The 23,773-nt window shown below is 55.2% G+C and overlaps 1 pseudogene; it reads left to right on the plus strand.

The window, feature by feature from the left end:
* Nucleotides 1-23,773, plus strand: part of LOC128945475 (zinc finger protein 850-like) — a 42,277-nt pseudogene that overhangs the window by 14,544 nt on the left and 3,960 nt on the right.

Below are 23,773 nucleotides of genomic sequence, written 5' to 3' on the forward strand. Positions count from 1 at the left end.
TGGAGCGGCGGCGCCGCAGCCTCGGGCTGTTTTCTCTCCCGGCCCGGCCCGGCCCGGCCCGGCCCGGCTCGCAGCGGCTTCGGGCGGCAGCGGCGCCGCTCCGCTCCTGCCCGCGGGGCCCCGGGCTCCGGCACAGCCGCTGCTCAGCGCGCCCCGGGCACTCCCAGGCTCGCGCTGCAGCCTCTCCCGACCGAGGAAAGGGAAAATCCTTTCTTTGCCTGGCCCGAAAAAGCTTTTCAGCCACACAGAACACCGCGGGGCGCAGAGAGAGCCGCGGAAAAGCCGCGCAGCGAGGCTTCGAAACGCCCGAGCAGCGAACAAGGAGCCGCTCCCGCCCCGGCCCCGCACACGGCCCGTCCCGGCTGCCGGGGGTTAAAGACACAATAGCCACTCTTTGGGCACAAAGCAGAGGAGGGTGGAATGCGCCGTCACAGCAACTCACTGCGAGACAGCTGCATACACAATAATCACAGGTCTCCATCTATCTATAAAAGCACGTACTGAACTCTGGATACAGCAATGTGCACCAGGACAGGAGTGGAGAGGCTGAACGGAGACCAGGGGAGATGGGGAATGTACGGACAGAGCAAACTCTCCAAGGGCTTTAACCTGATTCCCAGCTTTTCCGTGTTTCAAGGGCTTTGACTGCTGGATTTGGAAGAACTGGGATCTCACCGTGAAAAGCAGAGCAGTCAGAACCAGACACTGCTGTTGGAGTCCCAGTCTGGACTTGTCACATCTCAGGTTTGAAAATACATTGAATAAAAACCTCCATTACCCACAACCTTTCCCAGTCCATCCCTTCAGATTTATAACAAAAAGTGATTAATCTCATTTTAAAGGGAGAAAATATTGTAAAATGAATGTAAAAATGTTCCCTCATAGAAACTCACAATGAGAATACACAGAATAATGAAGTGTGTCTAGCAACAGGTGCTGTCGTTTCTCAGGTGTCTCAGGCTCAGAGTCAGCTCCGAGCCTGGCTCTGTCTCCCAGGTGCCCGAGCCCGGGCCAGCTCCGAGCCTCTCCCGGCTCTCCAGCGCGGCTCTCCCCGGCCGTGCCCGGGCAACCCCTCGGTGTTTCCGTGGTGCCGCTGCCCCGCTCGGCTCCCCGTGCCCTGCCCATGGCCGGGGCTGCGCTCGGTGCCCCCGGGTGTCCCTGAGCAGGGCAGGGCCGAGCCCCGGTGCCCGGCAGAGCCCCGAGGGTCCCCCTGGGCCCCGGCCCCCCCGGGACACGGAGCCACGGCCCGCAGGGCCCCGGCGCGTCCGGCCGGGCCGTTCCCGCTGCCCCGGCAGCCCGGGCTGCGGCCCCGGCGCTCGGCAGGGCGGCGCTGCGGCTGTCGCTGGAACCCGGCCAGAGCCTGCCCGGGCCCCGGGCACCGCAGGGGCTGCAAGGCCACAAGGCCGGGGCTGCTCCCGGCCCCTTCCAGGCTGTCCCTCGGCTGCTGGGTGCCGGCTGTGGCCCTTGTGACACCCTCGGGGATGTGGGACATCGTGGGGCAGTCAGGAACGAGAGTTGTAGGAGTGTCTAGGGTAGGATGGTCGGGACAGATGGAGACGAGAGATCTCTGCAGCCAGGGCGTGGAACTTGTGGTTTATTGCAAAGGGCCTGGGTGCAGGGCCCTGCTTGGAGCTGCCAGGCACAGCTCGGAGCAGGCCTGAGAGAAGAGAGGGGTAGAGAGTAAGAGAGGGTGAGAGAGTGAGAGAGTAAGAGAGGCAAGAGAGTAAAAGGGGTAAGAGACCAAGGTTCCCGTTACAATACAATAAATCTTCTTCTGTGTTTAATATTCTAATATTTAACCTCTAGTATATCTAGTATAATATACAAATCCTATAGCATTTACATACAGCCTATAAAAATCATTACATTACCACACTGTGTTTCATTTTAAACCCTAAAAACTCCACTTTGGACCCCTTCTGCTGAGCTGGTAGGGTCTGCTCTGACCCTTGGACCTCTCTGCAAGCAGAGGGAATTGTTTAATCAAAGGGGATCACCTTCAGCCGGCCACATCATTGTTTTCCCGTTGTTCAGTAACTGAGGGATCTCAAAGCTTGCTTTCATTTCAATCTCGCTTATAGTTTCTATATTCTCAAAATCTTTTGCCAGACTATCATATTTATAAAGGCTTTCCTGTTTCATCTTCCCCAACAAGAGTGTTTGAAATTGCTTCAAAATCAGTGGCAAAGGCATGAGCAAGAGTCAGATTTAATGTTTAGCAACAAAGCACAATCAATTCATTGGCAAGAGTCACTCTACTGCCTACAAGACAGCTAAGGCACCAGGGAAAACCAGCAACAACAAACCCAAACAAAATCCAGTCAATCAAAACAGAAATGCACTGAGAACTCTCTCAGACAGTGTGAGTGGATGTGTGTTGTGTTTAGGTGCATGGGACAAAAGACAGTTTGGACAGGGATTAAAAGGAACGAGGCCTAAAAGTAAACAACACTGAGCAGCACTTCAAATTCTACCTTAATTTATAACCTAACTTATACCTTAGGGCTAGCGATTCAACAGAGCAATAACACTCAGCACTTAACCTAACTTACAGCTACAACTTCCACATTCTATTCAGCAACTGAACCGAAAAACAACACTTCACTTATAACTTACGTTTAACAACTGAGCAAAATAACAATACTTAGCAGCATTTAAGTAAGTTCAGAACAATAACTGAACCTTGCTTACAGGCCTAACTTAGATATCCAAGGTACTTACACATCCAAGAAAGCATTATTTCTCCCTGATTTCCTATGGCATATGTGCAGGGGCACACACACACAAACAGAAAGAGTCAGTGCAAGCAAGGTACCTGTGAAAAATTCCCCTCAGAGGTCACTGAAATCCTCCCTTCAGATGCTTTTGCATCTCCTGCTGGATGAAGGTTGGGGCCTTGAGGAGTGAGGGTATCAGCCAGGACAGGTTTCAGTGATCCTGCAGGCAGAGCAAACCCGAGGGCATGACCCAGCACGATCCCGAGGGTTTGCTGGCTCTGAGAGGCCCCCTCAGAGGGAGACTGAGGGTCACAGCCCACAGTGGCCCAGGACAGCTCACAGGGTCTCCTTTTGGACCACTATTGATAGGCCCACAAGAGAGTGGGCTTCAGTCACAAGGGTGTTTCATCCCAGCCACAGCTTGGCTTGGCACTTCCTCTAAAAGTGTGAGAAAGGAATGTTGTGCCATTCAGGCAAGAGGAACATTTTCCAAGGCTGGCCATAAGGAAAACAGGAGCCTTTTAGCAGTTCCTGGGAGCAGACAGTGTTTCTGGTAAGTCTGGAAAGAGCAAAACCCAGGTGCTGTTTCCAAGGACAAGACCTAACAAGCATTTCTCAGATCACACTGCAGCCTGGAAAGGAGGAGGGGGCAATGCACCACCACACTGGGATCTCAGGGGTGCCCATGGCCTGGGTGATGCTGGCCTGATGTCAGCCACCCACCAAAGCCACTCTGTCCCTGTCCCCGCAGCTGCACAGGGCAGAGAGAATTTAACCAAGAGTTCCTGGGTTGGGATAAGATGGGGAGAGATCCCTCATCAAACCCCAAAATGAGCATTACAGACCCAGCCTGGGCACAGGGAGGGAATTTATTACCAACCAAATCACAGCAGCACAAGGAGAAGGGAAAGATATTTCTCCAACACCTTCCCTCCACACAACAGGATCATGAGGACCATGAATAACCAGGGCTCTGCCCAACGGGGGTCACTGGGGATCATCCAGTGCAGATCCTCCCATGGGGGATGGAGCTGGAGCAGCACACGAAGCTCTTCCCACACTCGGGGCACTCACAGGGCTTCCCTTAGTGGCACCTCCGTTGGTGTTGGGTCAAATGAGAGCTCCTGGAAAAGCTCTTCCCACACTCAGGGCCTCTCCCTGGTGTGGATGTGCTGGTGCCTGATGAGGTGGAAGTTGCGGTTAAAGCCCTTCCCACATTCCAAGCACCTGTAGGGCTGTTCCCTGGTGAGGTTTGTTTGGTGGTGGATGTGGTCTGGAGCTCTGTCTGAAGCTGTTCCCACATTCCAGATGTTATAAACAGGGGCAGGAGAGCAGCTCCTTTAAAAGGCCTTTATTAAAGACAGCTCTGGGTGGGGAACCCAAAGGGTCGCACACAGCACCACTGCTCCCACAGGACAACGCTGAGGAGGAGCAGGAGGAGTGCAGCTTTGTGGCTGGGCAGAGCTGGGGTTTCTCTTCTCAGGAGAGTCCTTAGGAAGGCAATATTGGCTCATAGCCCAGGGGTATCCTCCAAGCTGGGTACTACCAAAGTTATTGTGGCAGGACGGGTTCCAGCTCTGGTCAAGGGTGGGTGACTTAGTGTGGTTCTGGTGGGTTACAGTCAAAGTTTATGTGCTGGTTTGTTGTTTTGAGAGGGTTCACATAGTTCCCACAGCCTTTTGTTTGAATTCAGTCCCGGTGCACGTCCTCTGGGGAGCAGGGGAGCAAGGGAGCAAGGAAGTGGTTCCCGACAGGAACGGGTGAGATGGAAAGGGGTACAAATACAGAGTATGACGGTGAGAGATACAAATACATGGTAAAATAGTAACATCTAACAGCAGCAACTAAAGGCAAGTCTTAGAATTCTAGCATTCCAGGTTTAACAACAGACTAACACGGGGTACAAATACAGAGTATGACAAGGAGAGATACGAATACAGGGTAAAATAGTAACATTTAGCAACGGCAACTGAAGGCAAGTCCTAGAACTCCAACATTCAATGTATAGCAACAGACCAACATTTCAAATTAAGACCTTATCAATTTCATTAACATCAACTACCAATTACTACTCTGAAAAGGAACTCTCATCTCCAGGATTTCATTCCTCACACAAGCAGGTGTGTGGCTTCTCCCTGCCATGGGGCTTCTCCACCAGCTCTGAGCTCTGCCTGGATCTCCGGCCGCCTTCCCGGCTCAGGGGGGCTCTTTCCTCCTCACACCTCCCTGGGCTGGGTTTGCAGCCCCTCCTCGTGAGGCATCTCCGGGGCTTCTCCTCCTCCTCCATCCGGCCACAGTTTGGGAATGACAAACCCTGGTTTGAGAGGCAAAACAAGGGGTTAGCGCCTTGGGGTGGGGACTCCTCCTCCGCCGTCTCCTCCCGCTTCCCCTCCTTCCTAATCCCGCCTCCTTCTCTTCCCTCTGGTCCTTCTCCTGTTCCTTCCTCGGCACTCCTCCTCCTCCATCATCCCTTCCCCCGCTCCCCCCGGGCCTGGCGCGTACCCTTGGCCCTTCCTTATCCCAACGCCGTCACTTCCCGCGGGAGGAGCCGGGATGGAGCCGGGGCAGATCGGGCTGGGGCAGCGCTGGGCTCTGGGGCCGGCCTGGCAACTGGGGAATCATCAGCGCCCAGCGCTGTTTTAATAAAAAATGTTCACCGCCTTCTCTGACTGGCTGCTTTCCGCAGATTTCTTTTTCGGTAGAATTTTTCTGTGGCGTTTGGGAGTCCTTGGGGCCTGTGGGGCGACTTAGGAGGGTCCTGGCGCCTTTTGGAGTTCCCTGGGTGCCCCGCTGGGGTTCATATCAAGCCCCCCCCCGAGCGGGGACACACGGGGGATACACGGGGGTCCCCATTCCCGATCCATCCCGGGGTCGGTTCTGCCATCCCCAATCTCGAGCCCCCCGCGGGGTCCCCCCAAGTCCCTCCCCAGTGCCCCCATAAACTGGACTGGGTTTAACTGGGAAGCTTTATTGGGAGCACTGGGAGCAGCTGGGCAGGGGCAGAGCGCCAGCGGGGCTGGGGGCACACGGGACCCCCCCAAAATCAGCGGAGCGGGGACGGAGCGGGGGGTCCCGGCCGGGCCCGAGCCCACGGGGAGGGGCTGCGGCCGCCGCCGGCTCAGGAGCTCTGTGGGCACAGAAAAGGGGGTGACACCGGGCTGGGGGCCCCGGCGGGAGCGCACACACCCCGGGGGATGGGGGGACACGACCCCTGGGACTCGCCCTGACCTTCTTGGGCAGGTGAAAGCCGACATGAGGACAAAGCGCGGGCGCTGGGCCCGGGGCGAGCACGAGAAGAGATGGAGCAGAAGGAGGTGGGAAGAAGACAAAGGAGCTTGAGAAGGGCCAGGATTAGAGGAAGAGGAGAAGGAGGCGGGATTAGCAACGTGAGGACGAGTGGGAGGAAAGACGGAGGAGGAGCGGGTGGAAGAGGAGGGAGAGAGGAAGAGGAGGAGCAGGAAGAGGAGGAGGAAGCCGAGGAGGAAGAAGAAGGTTCGCGGCGTGCTCCCCGCTCAGTGCGCGGCCCTGCAGCCCCGGGAGCGCCTCCGCTCCCTCGCCCTCTTCATCTCGCGGGTGAGCTGGGACGGGGAGTTCGCCCCAGATTGGTCAGCAGGAAGGTCAGGAGCTGGAGCTGTCTGGTTGGTTATTGCGAGGGCAGCTTGTAATCTAATGATGCCCTTTAAATGAGAAATGGGCTCTGTGGCTCCTGATATGAATTGGTTCGGGTTCCCAGGGGCTGGTCCATGGTGTTGTAGGATTTGTTCTGCTGGCCGTTCATCTTTTCCCCAGTTTGGGTGCTCCCTTCAGCCAAGACTGCATCAATTTTCTCTAATTGAATCATCAAACCACTTTTCTCTAATTGAATCATCAAAAACTTGGATTCCCAGCTGATTTTTCTGAAGTTGTGTTAGCAAAAAATCCCCAGTGCTCTGATATACCCTATATAACACAGACAGTGACAGCACGTGTTGGAGTGGGCAGACGGATGATTCCCCCCATTTATTTATAGTGAAGTTTTCCCAACATTCTCCATTTGCTGTTTCCCTTTGCAGCTTCACCCATTCCTGTTGCAGGGTCAGATATCCTCCCCCTGGGCTCTGCCTTGAGCTGTGCAAATTCCATCAGTGCAAGCAGGCAGAGCTTGGGATGAGGGGCAGAGGGAATCAGCCCAATTCCTGCCCCAGGCAAGAGACCCAGGTGCATTGTCCACACTTTGCCCAGCAGTGTTCATTTGCATTTCTAAAGCTCCTCTGCAGGCTGCCTGGAATGAAGCTTCTCTTCCAGGGCAGCCATCTGGTGAGTCACATGTGGCCCCCCCAGAATCTGCTTTTTTTTTACCAATATTAACTTTTTACCAGTTTAAGGGTCACCTTTAAAGCTCTTCTAGTTTTTAAAAATGAGGCCTAAATTTGAATATCGGAATTTTGCCATCACAACAGCCACACACACACATACACAAAAAAATCCAAAACCATAAAGAGTTTTTCTACTTCTTCTCCTATGACTAAAAACTGACTCTCACACCCCTGGCCCAACACCCGTAATCTAACTGGCAGTATAAAAGTAGGATTATTAAGAAAAAACATTCTAATCGTGTACTCTTGTCACCAAAACTGCAAGAAGAACCAAAATTCTTCAACAATATTTCTAGTGTTAGAGAATCAAAGCATTAATTGATTCTGGCCAGGATGTGCAACAGAAATAATTTCATCCGCATATAGCCCGGCTGTGTAGAGAAAAATCATTCCATGACACGTGGGTTTTACTAGATTTATCCTTAAGTTTTTACCATCCAAAACCCATTGAAATTGTTTGTTGTTCATTGCTTCCAAGTTGCCGAGTTCTTATTTAGCATTTGGTTTCCTATAGGACCCGGATTTCTTCCCCTCTGATGTAAATTAGGTTCACACTCCTGGATTACCTTCTCAGCCTTTTCCAGCCCAGGTGTCTCCAGCTCTGCCCGGGCAGTGTCTGGGGTAGCTGTTGGTTGCTGTTTGCTGCTGGGCAATGTTGATGTTTTGTTGCTGATCGTTATCTCTGTGGGTATCTTTTGGGCTGTTCCCAGTCTATTAACATGTTAAGCTCATCTCTGTTGAGTGGTGTAACATCCCTTAAAAAAAAAAAAACAACTTCATCATTCTTTTCCCCAGGGCGAAGACAAACCAAGCCTGAGCAGAGAAATAAGGTTGAAAAGAACCCAAATCGGTACATTTTGCAGCAGTGCAGTGGCAGGCAGCCCAGAGTGTGGGTGTCAGTGAGGCCCAGAGTGGAATTGTGCCGTGGTGTTCCCCAGCAGCTGTGGCAGTGCAGGCCCAGCCAGCGCTGAAGCTGCAGCAGTGGCAGCAAGGCTTGGCCCCAGTGGCTGGAGATGGCAGAGGAGGGTGGCCAGGATTGCAGAGGATTCCAGGCGAGGATCTGTGGGCAGGCGCAGGGGCTTGGCCCGCTGTGGAGCCCTGGCTGCTGCTGCGTTGCCTTCAGGGCAGGCTCAGGGGCGGCCTCCCATCCTCCTGCTGCAGGCGGGAAGTGCAAATCTGCGGGGCTTCAGAGCCCTTGAGGCCAGGCTGAGGGGTCCCCCCGTGTTGAGCTGTGCTGGCGGCTGTTTGTGGCCTCAGGGACACTTGGCATGGGCCCCTTGGCCACCAGTGGTGCTGCTTTGCACTCCTTAGGCAGGAGCCGATGTCCTGGCTGGGTGTCGGGAACAGCAAAGTCCCAAGGTGTGTGTGTCCCATCAATCTCTCCCAGCCTGGGTCTGGAGTCCCTTGACTGCAGTCCTGGGTTCCTTGCCAGCCCCTCTCCAGGCTGTTCAAACAGGAGGCTGTTTTAAACCCTTGCCCTGTCCTCAGTTCTAAATCCTCCTGTGCGATTGAACGAGGTTTATACTGTAATAACTGAGCCCTGCTTATCCATTTAGAGGCTCTTTTGGTTATCAGAGCTTTACCTTGATGCCAGACTTGAACAATAAGAGATCTTGCTGTTATCAGTATTCAGGCCTCAGTTCCCATGAAAGCTGTCTGCACCATTCTGCAGACAATGAGGCCACTCTGGCCACTGGGTTAAACATTTTAGCAGAAGAATTCCTTTGGCATGGCCTTGGTTTAACATACAATTCAAATTCTTTTTCCCTGTCTGGAAGGCTCAGCTCAGCCACCTCAGTTAATTTTCATTTTAACACTTGAAAATTCTGTGTTTCCTCCTCCTGTCCATCCATCCAGGTTGTTGACTGGCAGAATAGTGTTGTATGGAGAGATCCCTGGCTCCAAAAGCCCTGCCTTTAACAGGGACTCAGTACCAGGCTGTGAGCCCTTCCTTCCTTCTCACCCTTGCAATGGGGTGTTTCTTTTAAACACCTCTTGTCCTGGTTGCTACAAAGAACTTTGGAGAGGCTCCATATCAAATTGTCTGTATTTTCCTGGGGCTGCCCACACTTCTGGGTTCACTTTAGCACAGGCCTTGCCACTCATCTGACACAAAGGTGCAGCATAAGCCTCTGTTTGACCTTTTAGAATACAAATCTGTATTTCCACATTAGCCATCGAATCCGTTTCCAGTAAATGATAATCACAATTAGGAGGAAGTAGAAACCCATGCATTTCAAATCTATCTCCCACATCTACTAATAGTGGTTGAAGAAAACACACCTGCTCATTTTTCCCACTTATTCCCTGAATGGTCAAACAACTTTTTGACAATTTTCCCCCTTAGGTCTAAGATTCAGAGTGGATTGAGAGGCCCCTGTGTCCATCAGGAAATGCCTCCTCTCAATGCAGACCCACCCTGAATGTTCTCAAAGGCTGCAGTGTGGAGGGTCCCTGGTGTGATGGGAGCTGTGACAGCCCTGGCAATCCATGTCCATCAAGGGATGGACTTGCTGGTCCTGAGGGTGCTGCTGTCTGTGCTTGCAGTGTCCTTGTGCCCTGCAGCTGGAGCCCTGGTTCCTTGCCAGGGGCTGTTTGGGTGGGCTCTCCCCTGCCGAGGAGGGCAATGCCTCTGCCAGGTGCTTGTGGCCGAGCCGTGCCCTGGGTGCTGGGGCCCCCTTGGGCCCTGGGGTTGATCCCTCAGGGGCTGTAGGAGCTGTGCCCTGGCCTTTGCCTTCAGCTTGGCCTTTTGCTGCTCCCTTCTTGCACTCACCTGCTGTGCCTTTGTGCCCAAATGCTGCAGGGCCTTCTTGTGCCCCTCCTGCAGCCCCCTCAGTGCCTGTGGGTGCTCATCCTCTGACAGCTGCTGAGCTTTCTTTTCTGCAGAATCATTTGTTTTCCAGCGACCCAAAGAAAATCCTGATCCTTCCATGTACAATCCGCCTTTCCCAGGTGTTCCTTGCTCCTCCTCCCTGTGCTCAGGGTGCCCTCCCCAGCCCGTGTCCCAGAGCCGCTCCCTGTCCTGCCGCAGTGTCCAAAGGCGCCCCCGGCGGGCAGGGCCGGCAGCTCCACGGGGCCGGGCAGCGGCCGGGGCGTCCCGCAGCCTCCTGGGGGCCGGGGGCCGCTGCCGGCCCTGTCCGGGGCTGGTGGGGTCAGGCAGCGCCCGGCGCTGAGCCCCGGCTGCCCCACAGCCCCGGCCCGGCCCCGCAGCTGCCCACAGGCCCCCAGCCCGTGCTCCCGGTGCCGCAGCTCTGCGCCCGGTGCTGCCGCTGCCCCCCACAGAGAAACCCCCTGAAACCCTGACCTCCTTGTTTTCCTGTCCTGGAAACCGGGGATACAAATGATTAGCTGGCAAAGGTTGAGGATAAGACTCTGCTGAAAAACATCCCAATCCTCAGTATTGTTCTCTTCCTCCTCTTTTCCATCATCTTTTTTCTTACCACATAAATTCCTCCTGCAGCTTCTTGCCTTAACCAGATTGCTGCACACTCCCCTTCACCCAATCCCTTTGCAGCACACCAACACCATCCATGCCCTGTTGTCCATATCACTTCTCGACTTCCCCTTATTGCCCCCCTGCATGTCCACGTCCTTAATTACCTCTGGGGGGAATGTGCAAACTCAACATTCTACGCTTTTGTATAAAATACAATATTCATGGCTCCGTTAAATCTTTGTTCTCCTTCACAAAGTTCAGGAATTCAGCAGGACCTTGGCTGAGCAGCATTTCCTGTTGATTAATAACATTTTCTAAAACTCATGATTTCTCCTGTTACTTCCTTATCTACCTCAAAGGAGATTCACACTACCTGTTTGTAAAGACACTTTCATCTCATTCTTTTCAATACAATGGGATAAGGGGGCAGAAGCCATAAAAGGGCATTTAGGACACTAAAACTGCGAGGGACAGGGGAGGGTCAGCCCTAAACTGAGCCAGAGGAGAGCTGGGATTTAGAGGGGATGATAGACAAAGGATAGGAGCGGTGGATAACGGGAGGGGGGACAGCAGCAAAGGGGTTCCCATGGTGTTCCCTTTGTGAGCCCATCACTCAGTCCCTGGAGCGATTCCCCAGGGCTGTGGGAGGGGATGGATCCGCGCTGGGCGGTTCCCCAAACTCCCTGTCCATCCTTGGGGAGCTCCTTGGGCTGGTTCCCCCCACCCAGCAGCCGGTGATGCTTTTTCAGCTGTGGGGCAGAGGGGGCTGGGAAAGGGGGATCTGGGTTGGTCATGGAGGAGGAGGGGAGGGGGAGAGGAGAAGGAGGAGCAGGAAGAGGAGCAGAAGGAGAAGCACAAGTTTCCATCCTGCTGGTGATTGGGTGGGGGAGCTCACCCCAAATGTATCAGGGAGTCCTCCAGAGGGGTTCTTCTGGGGGAAGTGTTTGGAGTTGGCAGATTCCAGAATCAAGACTCAAATATCTTGGTGGTCCCTGAGAGGGTTTGGTTTTTTGTGGGTATGTATGGATCTTGCAGGACCCCAAAGCTGATCCTCCTTTTGGGAATATTCAGGGTCCCTCATGGCAATCACCAGGTTCTGGTAGGGGGAGGACATCAGTCTTGGGGACCCTCCCAGAAGAGCAGTGGAGTGGAACCTCAAGACCCCAGGAGTGGGAGAAGGTGAGAGGGGTGGTTCCAGAGTTGGGTGAGACCCAGCAGCCTGAAGGGGGGAGGGAAGGGCCGGGGGTATGGGGACCCCTGGGATCTGTGGAATCCTGGAGCAGAGAGTCAGGGGAGAACGGACCTCTGGGACCCTCAAAATCCCCTGGGTCATCTGTATGCAAGACTTCAGAGAGGGGCAACTCCAGGAGCCACGGGACTCCCTTCAGCTCAAGGAAGAGAAACCAAACCCCAGATTGAAGAGACAAGAGGGGCAAATCTCCTGTGAGGGTCATTTTGGGAGCTATATCTTGGTGCTTTGCAGATTTTTCCGAACTCAAAAGCCTGGAGACTTCCAGCAATAGTCCTCTGCAGGAGGAACCCCAGCCCAAGGCTCTCACCCCTTGTTTTTTCCCCCCAGACCAGGATTTGTCATTCCCAAGCTGTGGACAGATGGAGAAGGAAAAGCCCCGGAGATCCCTCATGAGGAGGGGCTGCAAACCCAGCTCAGGGAGCTGTGGGGAGGAAAGAGCCCCCCTGAGCCAGGAAGGCGGCCGGAGATGCAGCCAGAGCTCAGAGCTGGTGGAGAAGCCTCAGGCTGGAGAGAGGCCACACAAGTGCTTGGAATGTGGGAAGAGCTACAGCTACAACTCCTGTCTGAAGAAACACCAGGTGATCCATACGGGGGAATGGCCCTACAAGTGTGGGGAATGTGGGAAGAGCTACAAGTGTAGCTCCAGCCTGAGGCAGCACCAGGTGATCCACACTGGGGAAAAGCCCTATGAGTGCTTGGAGTGTGGGCAGAGCTTCAGCTGGAGCTCCAGTCTGACCAAGCACCAGAGGATCCATAGCGGGGAAAGGCCCCATGAATGCTTGGAGTGTGGGAAAAGATTCAGTGAGAGGTTTGCCCTGAGTCACCACCAGAGAACTCACACTGGAGAACGACTTTATGAGTGTTTGGAATGTAGGAAGAGCTTCAGCCACAAGTCCAGCCTGCGCAGCCACCAGAAGATCCATACTGGGGAACAGCCCTATAAATGCTTGGAATGCGAGAAGAGCTTCAGCGATAGCTTTTGTCTGATTCGCCACCGGATAATTCACACAGGGGAACGGCCCTACACGTGTAGAAAATGTCGGAAGAGCTTCAGTGACTACTCCAACCTCATCAACCACCAGCGCCTGCACTCTGAGGAACAGCCCTACCAGTGTGAGGACTGTGGGAAGAGGTTCAAGCTCCTGTCCTACCTCAGCCGCCACCAGAGCATCCACACTGGGGAGAGGCCCTACGAGTGTCCTGGGTGTGGGAAGAGGTTTCGGCTCCGTGCCCATCTCCTCCATCATCAGCCCATACACACTGAGGGGAGGTCCTTCTGCTGCCCCGACTGCGGGAAGGGCTTCAAACGCAGCTCCTCCCTCACCACCCACCAGCGCATCCACACCGGGGAGAGGCCCTACGAGTGCGGGGAGTGTGGGAAGAGCTTCACCAAGAGCTCTTACTTGACACAACACAAACGGAAGTGCCACTGAGGGAAGCCCTTCGAGTGCCCGGAGTGTGGGAAGAGCTTTGTGCGCTGCTCCAGCTCCATCCCCCATGGGAGGATCCACGTTGGATGATCTCCATTGACCCCCGTTGGGCAGAGCCCTGGTGATCTGTGGTCCTGGCTGGGGATGCTCCACATTTTCCTGTCTCCTCATGGGCACCTGGATGAATGCAGGGGCAGAAACATCCGTTTGGATGGTCCTGGCAGGACTGACCCCGCGGCACAGTGACCCACGCTGCAGCACTTGGAGGGGGCTGTGCCCCGTGGGATGGACTCAGCTTGGAGAAGTTCCTCGGGAACCTTTCCTATGGGAGGGACTCCAGTACTGAACTGGGAAATGATTCCTGTCCCTGAGCAGAGGGAGAAGCCCCGGGGCATGAGCTGAGCACGGCCCCATTCCCTGTAGAGCTGGAAGGAGGGAGGGGTGGGGGAAGATGTTTTGGAGGGGTTTTTTTCTACTTCTACTAGTATACTACTTCTAGTAGTCCCCAGTTTGTTAGTAATAAATTCAAATCATATCTCCAGTTTTGAGCCTGTTTTGCCCATGATGGTGTTTCATGAGGGATCTCTCCCGGTCCTTATCTCAACTCCTGAACCCCAGGTTAAATTTTGTCTCCTCTGTCTGGCTGTGGAGGGCAGTGAGAGAGTGGCTTTGGGGGGTGCCCGGCATCCGGCCAGCGTCACCGCACTCCAGTGGGACACGTCCTCGTGTGGCCCTGTGCTACGGTGACGCTGTTGCTGTTCCTTTTGCCTTCCTTATGATTTTATCTTTTGCATTGAATGCTTGTGAAGTGCCCCCGGTGTCCCTCGCGTTCCCCTGGTGCTGGCAGCCCCATCCCTTCCCCTGCTCCCCCTGCCACGTTCCACCCCAGCTGGAGGAGCCTCGGAGCTGCTGTGGGGCTGCCCCGGGGCTGCGGCCCGAGCCGGGGCCCCTTCCCAGAGCTCCCGGTCTGCCCTTGAGCCTGGAGCAGCCAGCGAGGGCTGCAGCTGGGACGGCAGAGAGGCGCTGCTGGGGGGTCCCACATCGGTTCAGTTTGGCTGGTTCTTTCCAGACTCAGGAAAAACAATATTGGAAGTGTTCTGCTAAACCCTGTCCCATCCTCTGCTCAGCTGAAGGGGTCTGGGGCTGTTTTCCCTTTTTGGGGGAAATCAAAGCAATGTGGGGCTTGCTTCCCCCTGGGAGAAGGTGTGGGACTGCCCAGGACTGTTCCTCCCCTCCATTCTCACCAGGCTACGCTCAAGGACGAGGAGTGATGGGAGAATCAGCTGGGTGAGGTGCAGATTGGGTACATGGGATAAATTTCCCCAGGCCTTGCAGTGTGCTGCTCTCCCAGGAAATGCTGAGATTTGCACACCCCAGAATGGCCCAGGCAGGAGGCCGAGGAACTGCTGCTGCCCTGGACCACCGGGAGCTTGGGGTCACCTGGAGCTGGAGGCGCTGGGAGCTGTGGCTGAAGCCGGGATGGAGCAGGGACCCACCTGCAGCCCCGCAGGAGCCCAGCCCGGAGCAGGGGATGACTGAGAGAGACCCTGAGCCTCTCCAGATCTTCTCTCTTTTCAGCCTCTCTCAGATCTTCCCCCGAGCCCCTGGGAAGCCCCTGCAGAGCCATGGAAGCGGCTCCTGGCGGCTCCTGTGAGCCCGGGGCGATCCCCGCTGGAGCAGCCCGTTCCCGAGGGATGTGTCCCGTGGGAGGGACCCCAGGCCGGAGCAGGACGAGGATTCCTGTCCCTGAGGGGAGGCTGTGACAGGACCGGGCTGTGACCCCCATCCCCTGCGCCTCTGAGGGGAGAAGGGAGGCAATCTGGGAGAAAGCAAAGCCTGGGAAGCAGGCAGAGGTGTGGGGAAGGTGTTTTTGGTAGGATTAGTTTTACTTTTCCTTCTGCTGTGATTTGCTTGGCAATTGTCCTGGTTTAAAAGAGAAGTGTCTGCCAAGGAAGGCAGCAACCTTCGTGGAACGGAAAAGATGGCCCTCTCCGTCCACAATATTATACCTTTGAAATTGTGGGGCTTTCAGGCACGGGTATGGGAAAAGAAATAATTCCCAGCCATTTCTCCCCATCGAGCCCAGATTTACCCTTTGCTGAAGTTACAATCGTGACGGGACGGGGACACCGCTCCTTTGGGGATCCCGGGACAGCGACCTGTCCCCGCACCGACCCACCCCGGGGGGCAGTGAAGTCTCTTAACCTTAATTTCCTGTTGGTGGAAAGGGATTATTGGAACTCTGTAGAGGGGACAACACTCACCCCAGAGTGTCCTCTTTTAAATCACCTCTCAAGCTAAGACACCCTACAAGTGCTTGGAATGTGGAATGAGCTCCAGCCAGAGCTCCCACCTGATCCGGCACCAGGAGATCCAAACCAAGGAACATCCCTGCTGGGGCTTGGGATGTGGGAAGGGCTTCAGCAAGACCTCCCACCGCATCAATGACCACAACATCCACACCGGGGAGAGGCCCCCAGGTTTGGGGGGTGCGGGAAGGGCTTCTGACAGAGCTCAGCCTTTACCCTACACAAACGGAGCCGCCACTGAGGGAAGCCCTGTAAGTGCCCTGAGTTCAGGAAGAGCTTTGTGTGCTGCTCCAGCTCCATCCCCCATGGGAGGATCCGTGTTAGATGACCCCCAGTGACCCCCTTTGGGCAGAGCCCTGGTGATCTGTGATCCTGGTGATCTGTGTTCAGTGGGAAGAAGGTGTTGGAGAGATTTCTTTCCCTTCTCCTTGTGCTGCTGTGATTTGGTTGGTAATAAATTCACTCCCTGTGCTCAGGCTGGGTCTGTTGTGCCCATGATGGTGCTCAGGGCAGAATCTCTCCCGTTCCTTCTCAGCTTCTGGGCCTTCCCTTGTATTTCCTCTCCCTGTGCCATTGCAGAAGGCAAGGACGGAGCAGTTTTGGTGGCTCCCAGCATTCTGGCAGGACCAGCCCAGCTCCGGGGTTCTGAGGAGCTTGTGGGGCTCCCCTGTTTGTGGGACATCCCGGCTGGAGGAGGGTGTCCCCCCTTGCTGCAGCCCCAGCCCTCAGGCAGCGCTCAGCCAAGCAGAGAATGCCCTCACCTGGGGCCTCATTTATCGGCACACCTGAGCCCCTGGACATCTCCATCCCCATTCTGGAGTGCATTCGAGTTCTTGGATATCTGGGACCCCATTTTTTGGGATATATTGGGATTGTATGGACTGGTTGTGGTAGTGGGGTGCGCTCTGAGAGAAGCTACTGGAAGCTTCCTCCATGTCCAGCAGAGCCAGTCCCTGGTGGTTCTAAAGACGGAGGTGCTGGATGCAGAGATCCCCCCACAGCCCCTGGAGCAGCCCCCTGGTGCAGGGGGTGTCTGAGAGGAGGCTGTGACCCCGTGGGATCCCCGTGGCCAGAGGGGCTCCCCCTGGAGCTGCCTGTCCTGGCAGGACTGACCCTGTGGCACAGTGACCCCCGGGCTGCAGCAGGGTGGGGGGGTGCTGCCCGTGGGATGGACTCGCATCAGAGCCGGGCACTGATGGGGTTTGCGTTTCTCTGAGAGTTTTTGTCCCATTTGTCACCCGGAAAGATGCCGAGAACAGCAGGGGGTGGCAGCCACGGGTGACCGAGATGACAAAGGGCTGGCTGCTGGCTCTGGCACAGTCCTGAAATCGTTTGAGGGAGCGCAGGGGCTCAGGGCTCGGGCAGTCTGGGGTGTCGGGCGCTTCGGTCCTGGATTTTCCTGCCCGCGCCCGCGACTCCTGGGGCGTAGAGAGGGGCCCGAGCGTGTCCCCTCATAACCTCCCTGGGAATCACCCCAGCGCCCTCAGTCCTTCCTGTGACCGTCCCCGCGGCCTCTTGTCCGTCCCAGGGGCTCCCCTCGCTCTCCCAGTCCATTCCCGGTCAGTCCCAGTGCCCCCCGCGTGTCCATCTCTGCCGTGCGTGGTGCCACCGCCCCTCAGCCAATCAGAGCGCGTCTCTCTGATGACTCATCAGTTGCCGGGCAGACCCGCAGCCCCCGGTGCCCCGCGCTGGACTCGGCCTCCCAGTGCCGCGCGCGCCATTCCCAGTTCCGCCCAGTGCAGCCCCAGGCCCTCCCAGTGTCCACAAACTCCCTCCCAGTCCCTTTCATCTCATTCCCAGTACAATGCCAGTCCATTCCCAGAACTTCTCATTTCACTCCCAGACCTTCACCCTCGCTCTCAGTGCTCCACAGTTCTCGCAGTGCACTCCCAGTCCCTCTCAAGTCCATTCCACCCCTCCCCTCTCTCTCCCAGTTTCCCCCAGCTGATCCCAGTGTGTCCCCACACTCTCCCAGTGCCCCCCAGCGTGTCCATCTCGCTGGTGCCCCCCTCGAGCTCCCAGCCCGGCCCTGGCCGCCTGCTCTGCTCCGTGATGGATTTCTACCCTGCTGCCATCCCGGTGAGGTGGTTCCAGGGCCAGCAGGAGCTCTCGGAGCACGTGGTGGCCACCGACGTGCTCCCCAACGGGGACTGGACCTACCAGCTGCGGGTGCTGCTGGAAACGCCGCCCCGGCGCGGGCTCAGCTACAGCTGCCAGGTGGAGCACGTCAGCCTGGAGCAGCCCCTGAGGCGGCACTGGGGCACGGCCCGGCCCCCAAAGCACCCGGGGCAGCGGGGGAGGCACTGGGGGGGCTGAGAAGGAACGGGAGGGATTCTGCCCTGAGCACCAGCACGGGCACAACAGACCCAGCCAGGGCACACAGAGGGAATTTATTACCAACCAAATCAGGGCAGCACAAGGAGAAGGGAAAGAAATCTCCAACACCTTCCCCCCACCCAACGGGGATCATCAGGACCATGGATCACCAGGGCTCTGCCCAAATGGGGTCATTGGGGATCATCCAACGTGGATGCTCCATGGGGAGTGGAGCTGGAGCAGCGCACCAAGCTCTTCCCACACTTGGGGCACTCCCAGGGCCTCTCCCCAGTGCGGAGGCGCCCGTTCAGGAGGGTGGAGCTGCGCTTGGAGCCCTTCCCACAGTCGGGGCAGCAGAAGGGCCTCTCCTCCCTGTGAATGCGCTGATGCAGGAGGAGACGGGATGGCCTCAGAAACCTCTTCCCACACTGAGGACACTCGAAGGGCCTCTCCCCAGCGTGCAGCATCTGGTGTTCCTTCAGGCTGGAGCTCCGCGCGAAGCTCTTCCCACATTCCTGGCAGGTGTGGGGCCGTTCCCCAGTGTGGATCTTGCTGTGGCTGATGAGGTTGCAGCTCTTGCTGAAGCCCTTCCCACATTCCCCACACTTGTAGGGCTTTTCGCCTGTGTGGATCACCTGGTGCTGCCTCAAATGGGAGCTGTACCTGAAACCCTTCCCACATTCCAAGCACTTGTGTGGCCTCTCTCCAGCCTGAGGCTTCTCCACCAGCTCTGAGCTCTGGCTGCATCTCCGGCCGCCTTCCTGGCTCAGGGGGGCTCTTTCCTCCTCACACCTCCCTGGGCTGGGTTTGCAGCCCCTCCTCATGAGGGATCTCCGGGGCTTTTCCTTCTCCATCTGTCCACAGCTTGGGAATGACAAATCCTGGTCTGGGGGGAAAAAACAAGGGGTGAGAGCCTTGGGCTGGGGTTCCTCCTGCAGAGGACTATTGCTGGAAGTCTCCAGGCTTTTGAGTTAAAAAAAATCAGCAAAGCACCAAGATATAGCTCCCAAAATGACCCTCACAGGAGATTTGCCCCTCTTGTCTCTTCAATCTGGGGTTTGGTTTCTCTTCCTTGAGCTGAAGGGAGTCCCATGGCTCCTGGAGTTGCCCCTCTCTGAAGTCTTGCATACAGATGACCCAGGGGATTTTGAGGGTCCCAGAGGTCCGTTCTCCCCTGATTCTCTGCTCCAGGATTCCACAGATCCCAGGGGTCCCCATACCCCCGGCGTTCCCTCCCCGCTTCAGGCTGCTGGGTCTCATCCAGCTCTGGAACCACCCCTCTCACCTTCTCCCCATCCTGGGGTCTTGAGGTTCCACTCCACTGCTCTTCTGGGAGGGTCCCCAAGACTGATGTCCTCCCCCTACCAGAACCTGGTGATTGCCATGAGGGACCCTTAATATTCCCAAAAGGAGGATCAGCTTTGGGGTCCTGCAAGATCCATACATACCCACAAAAAACCAAACCCTCTCAGGGACCACCAAGATATTTGAGTCTTGATTCTGGAATCTGCCAACTCCAAACACTTCCCCTAGAAGAACCCCTCTGGAGGACTCCCTGATACATTTGGGGTGAGCTCCCCCACCCAATCACCAGCAGGATGGAAACTTGTGCTTCTCCTTCTGCTCCTCTTCCTGCTCCTCCTCCTCCTCCATGACCAACCCAGATCCCCCTTTCCCAGCCCCCTCTGCCCCACAGCTGAAAAAGCATCACCGGCTGCTGGGTGGGGGGAACCAGCCCAAGGAGCTCCCCAAGGATGGACAGGGAGTTTGGGGAACCGCCCAGTGCGGATCCATCCCCTCCCACAGCCCTGGGGAATCGCTCCAGGGACTGAGTGATGGGCTCACAAAGGGAACACCATGGGAACCCCTTTGCTGCTGTCCCCCCTCCCGTTATCCACCGCTCCTATCCTTTGTCTATCATCCCCTCTAAATCCCAGCTCCCCTCTGGCTCAGTTTAGGGCTGACCCTCCCCTGTCCCTTGCAGTTTTAGTGTCCTAAATGCCCTTTTATGGCTTCTGCCCCCTTATCCCATTGTATTGAAAAGAATGAGATGAAAGTGTCTTTACAAACAGATAGTGTGGATCTCCTTTGAGATAGATAAGGAAGTGATAGGAGAAATCATGAGTTTCAGAAAATGTTATTAATCAACAGGAAATGCTGCTCAGCCAAGGTCCTGCTAAATTCCTGAACTTCGTGAAGGAGAACAAAGATTTAACGGAGCCATGAATATTGTATTTTATACAAAAGGGTAGAATGTTGAGTTTGCACATTCTCCCAGAGGTAATTAAGGAAATGGACACCCAGGGAGGCAATAAGGGGAAGTCGAGAAGTGATATGGACAACAGGGCATGGATGGTGTTGGTGTGCTGGGAAGAGACAGGGTGAAGGGGAGTGTGCAGCAATATGGTTGAGGCAAGGAGCAGCAGGAGGAATTTATGTGGTAAGAAAAAAGATGCCGGAAAAGGGGAGGAAGAGAAAAATACTGAGGATTGGGATGTTTTTCAGCAGGGTCTTATCCTCAACCTTTGTCAGCTGATCATTTGTATCCCCCGTGTCCAGGCCAGGAAATCAAGGAGGTCAGGGTTTCAGGGGGTTTCTCTGTGGGGGGCAGCGGCAGCACCGGGCGCAGAGCTGCGGCACCGGGAGCACGGGCTGGGGGCCTGTGGGGAGCTGCGGGGCCGGGCCGGGGCTGTGGGGCAGCCGGGGCTCAGCGCCGGGCGCTGCCTGACCCCACCAGCCCCGGACAGGGCCGGCAGCGGCCCCCGGCCCCCAGGAGGCTGCGGGACACCCCGGCCGCTGCCCGGCCCCGTGGAGCTGCCGGCCCTGCCCGCCGGGGGCGCCTTTGGACACTGCGGCAGGACAGGGAGCGGCTCTGGGACACGGGCTGGGGAGGGCACCCTGAGCACAGGGAGGAGGAGCAAGGAACACATGGGAAAGGCGGATTGTACATGGAAAGATCAGGATTTTGATTGGGTCGCTGGAAAACAAATGATTCTGCAGAAAAGAAAGCTCAGCAGCTGTCAGAGGATGAGCACCCACAGGCACTGAGGGGGCTGCAGGAGGGGCACAAGAAGGCCCTGCAGCATTTGGGCACAAAGGCACAGCAGGTGAATGCAAGAAGGGAGCAGCAAAAGGCCAAGCTGAAGGCAAAGGCCAGGGCACAGTTCCTACAGCCCCTGAGGGATCAACCCCAGGGCCCAAGGGGGCCCCAGCACCCAGGGCACGGCTCGGCCACAAGCACCTGGCAGAGGCATTGCCCTCCTCGGCAGGGGAGAGCCCACCCAAACAGCCCCTGGCAAGGAACCAGGGCTCCAGCTGCAGGGCACAAGGACACTGCAAGCACAGACAGCAGCACCCTCAGGACCAGCAAGTCCACCCCTTGATGGACATGGATTGGCAGGGCTGTCACAGCTCCCATCACACCAGGGACCCTCCACACTGGAGCCCTTGAGAACATTCAGGGTGGGTCTGCATTGAGAGGAGGCATTTCCTGATGGACACAGGGGCCTCTCAATCCACTCTGAATCTCAGACCTAAGGGGTGAAAATTGTCAAAAAGTTGTTTGACCATTCAGGGAATAAGTGGGAAAAATGAGCAGGTGTGTTTTCTTCAACCACTATTAGTAGATGTGGGAGATAGATTTGAAATGCATGGGTTTCTACTTCCTCCTAATTGGGATCATCATTTACTGGGAAGGGATTCAATGGCTAATGTGGAAATATAGATTTGTATTCTAAAAGGTAAAACAGAGGCTCATGCTGTAGCTTTGTGTGAGATGAGTGGCAAGGCCTGTGCTAAAGTGAACCCAGAAGTGTGGGCAGCCCCAGGAAAATACAGACAATTTGATATGGAGCCTCTCCAAAGTTCTTTGTAGCAACCAGGACAAGAGGTGTTTAAAAGAAACACCCCATTGCAAGGGTGAGAAGGAAGGAAGGGCTCACAGCCTGGTACTGAGTCCCTGTTAAAGGCAGGGCTTTTGGAGCCAGGGATCTCTCCATACAACACTATTCTGCCAGTCAACAACCTGGATGGATGGACAGGAGGAGGAAACACAGAATTTTCAAGTGTTAAAATGAAAATTAACTGAGGCTGCTGCCCTGGTCCTTACAGGGAATAAGAATTTGAATAGTATGTTAAACAGGGCCATGCCAAAGGAATTCTTCTGCTAAAATGTTTAACCCAGTGGCCAGAGTGGCCTCATTGTCTGCAGAATGGAGCAGACAGAGCTTTCATGGGAACTGAGGCCTGAAAATTTATGACAGCAGGAACTCTTATTGTTCAAGTCTGGCATCAAGGTAAAGCTTTGACAACCCAAAGAGCCTCTAAATGGATGAGCAGGGCTCGGTCAGCCCTCAGCCTGGCCTCAAGGGCTCTGAAGCCCCGCAGATTTGCACTTCCCGCCTGCAGCAGGAGGATGGGAGGCCGCCCCTGAGCCTGCCCTGAAGGCAACGCAGCAGCAGCCAGGTCTCCACCGCGGGCCAAGCCCCTGCGCCTGCCCACAGATCCTCGGCTGGAATCCTCTGCAATCCTGGCCACCCTCCTCTGCCATCTCCAGCCCCTGGGGCCAAGCCTTGCTGCCACTGCTGCAGCTTCAGCGCTGGCTGGGCCTGCACTGCCACAGCTGCTGGGGAACACCACGGCACAATTCCACTCTGGGCCTCACTGACACCCACACTCTGGGCTGCCTGCCATTGCACTGCTGCAAAATGTACCGATTTGGGTTCTTTCAAATATACTTTCTCTACTCAGGTTTGGTTTGTCTTTGCCTTGAGGAAGGGAATTTTAAAGGTTTTTTTTTAAGGGGTGTTACACCACTCAACAGAGATGAGCTTAACATGTTAATAGACTGGGAATAGCCCAAAAGACACCCACAGAGATAACGATCAGGAACAAAACATCAACATTGCCCAGCAGCAAACAGCAACCAACAGCTACCCCAGACACTGCCCCCGGCAGAGCTGGAGACACCTGGGCTGGAAAAGGCTGAGAAGGAAATCCAGGAGTGTGGAGACCGAATTCACATCAGAGGGGAAGAAATCCGGGTTCAACAGGAAACCAAATGCTAAATAAGAACTCGGCAACTTGGAAGCAATGAACAACAAACAATTTCAATGGGTTTTGGACGGTAAAAACTAAAGGATAAATCTAGTAAAACCCACGTGTCATGGGATGATTTTTCTCTACACAGCCGGGCTATATGTGGATGAAATTGTTTCTGTTGCACATCCTGGACAGAATCAATTAATGCTTTGATTCTCTAACACTAGAAATATTGAAGAATTTTGGTTCTTCTTGCAGTTTTGGTGACAAGATTACACGATTAGAATGTTTTTTTTAAATAATCCTACTTTTATACTGCCAGTTAGATTAGGGGTGTTGGGCCAGGGGTGTGAGAGTCAGTTTTTAGTCGTAGGAGAAGAAGTAGAAAAAATCTTTATGGCTTTGGATTTTTTTGTGTATGTGTGTGTGTGGCTGTTGTGATGGCAAAATTTAGGTATGGGCTCTTCGATATTCAAATTTAGGCTTCATTTTTAAGAACTAGAAGAGCTTTAAAGGTGACCCTTAAACTGGTAAAAAAGTAGCTTTTAGGGGGGCCACAAGTGAGTCACCAGATGGCTGCCCTGGAAGTGAAGCTCCATTCCAGGCAGCCTGCAGAGGAGCTTTAGAAATGCAAATGAACACTGCTGGGCAAAGTGTGGACAATGCACCTGGGCCTCTTGCCTGGGGCAGGAATTGGGCTGATTCCCTCTGCCCCTCACCCCAAGCTCTGCCTGCTGGCACTGATGGAATTTGCACAGCTCAAGGCAGAGCCCAGGGGGAGGATATCTGACCCTGCAACAGGAATGGGTGAAGCTGCAAAGGGAAACAGCACATGGAGAATGTTGGGAAAACTTCACTAAAATAAGTGCCGGGAGGAATCATCCCTCTGCCCAATCCAACATGTGCTGTCACTGTCTG

This window comes from Melozone crissalis, unplaced genomic scaffold (genome assembly GCF_028551555.1).
Source record: "Melozone crissalis strain CALT ecotype California unplaced genomic scaffold, PUWL_Pcris_2 ptg000066l_1, whole genome shotgun sequence".
NCBI lineage: Eukaryota > Metazoa > Chordata > Aves > Passeriformes > Passerellidae > Melozone > Melozone crissalis.